This window comes from Bidens hawaiensis, unplaced genomic scaffold (assembly GCF_021521415.1).
Source record: "Bidens hawaiensis isolate Kalapana, Puna unplaced genomic scaffold, B.hawaiensis_p1.1 tig00027065_1, whole genome shotgun sequence".
In the NCBI taxonomy this organism is placed as follows: Eukaryota; Viridiplantae; Streptophyta; class Magnoliopsida; order Asterales; family Asteraceae; genus Bidens; species Bidens hawaiensis.
Genome location: NW_027494360.1, coordinates 193,537 through 195,435, shown reverse-complemented (window position 1 = coordinate 195,435; position 1,899 = coordinate 193,537).

Here is a 1,899-nt window from a genome sequence, read left to right as displayed (position 1 = left end):
TATATGTATTTATCATACAATATATATCTTACACTATTTAACGAGAATCTAATTTTATTAATATAATTAATACGTTTAAAATATAATTGTTACAATTTTTAAAAAATGATACACACACACACATATATATATATATATATATATATATATATATAATATTTTTATATATAAATTTAATATAAGCACAATTATAAAGATGTTCAACGACGAGAATTCACTAATATTAGTGTCGGGTTTTAATAAGGTAACAATGATTTATTATTATAAAAGAAATTATATTTATATACATATATATCTAAACGAAAACTTTTAACGAGGTTTGACATGAAACACAACTCTAAGATGTCGGTTTTAATAAAATAATGTTTATCTAATAATTAATATAATTTATCATTTATTAAAATAAATTATCATAATCAATCAAATACTAATAAAAAGAAAATAAATCCTAAAAATGCGGGTGGCAGGGTTCGAACCCACGACCACCGGAATCTCAGTACATAGACCAACCATTTGCTCTAAGTTGAAAGTTTGTAAAGAACTAAAAATGATTTAGTATAAACAAAAACAAACAGAACCCCCAAATCAAACATAAACCCTAAAAATCCTTGATCAATCCATTGCTTGTTGGTTTAATTAATGTTAGGGCTTTCATTAAGCAGATTTAAACGAACTATAAACATATTCCAATTACCTGCAGGGATGATAGATAGCTGCAGATTGAAGAACCATAACAGCCGGCCAAACCTTGATCACGAACGAGTACAAAAAGGTGATTATCAATCAATTAACTATGGGGCTTCTACTGGCGATGGTTAAAGGATGTTGCAGCAACGATTAATTGAATTATAATGATCGAAAAAATGTATTTTGGTTTACGAGTTAATCTCGTTTCGTATTATAAGCGATTCGCATATCATAAGGTCCTGTTTTCCTAATTTAAAACGTGGTGTGGCCGATTTGGTAAGAATAACGATTCCAAAGATTCAATTTCCATATTGATTCCTAGAATTAAGGTCCAAGCATGTTAAACGGGTATGCAAAAAGAGTCACGGGTTTGGGTTGTTGGATCCTGGATACGGGTCTTGGCTGATAATTATAATAATAATTGCACTTTGGTCCCTAAGGATTAGGAATGGGAGCATAAAAGGGCTATAGTTTAGTTTTGGGTAATTTTTGTCAAAATCTGAAAGTTATATATATATATTAAATATGTATATAAACAATGATATTATAATAATTGATAAACGCGTAAAAGTATATACAAAATTCCCGAATATAAAACGAATCGGGTAACGGATATAAATCTTAAGTTTGAAAACTCAAGTTGTTACAGTTTGGTTGTGGTGTTGATGGCGAGTTATGAATATTTGGGAAAGAAGATGATGGATAAAAAGAAAAAAAACTTTTATTTATTTGAAGCCCAATATTTTAAGTCAATTACACAAATAACCCCCGAGAGGGTAAAAAGACTAAATTGTCTCACATGAGGTGCACATGACTGGATTTAGCGAGAAAAACTAACCCTCGTTAGTAAAAAGGACGAACCGTGCAACGTTTTTTGAACTAAAGGATGTTTTTTGTCATTAAGTTTGCCAAATGACGTCCATTGAAAACCGTGCAAACTTAAAGGACGTTTTTTGCCATTTTATCTAAATAGAACTTACTAAGTGACACATGTCATCACCAAATTGATTCTTAAAAAAATTTTCTCATCTCTCTCATATTAAATACATTTGACAATTCTCTTCCTAATTAATAATTTTGTATTTCATTTTTTTTTTACTTTTTAATATTTCATTTTCTTTTTTTAATAATTCTTTGTTATTAATAATTTTGTATTTTATTTTTTACTTTTTAATCTTTCATTTTCTCTTTTTACTATTACGTTCTAGATTT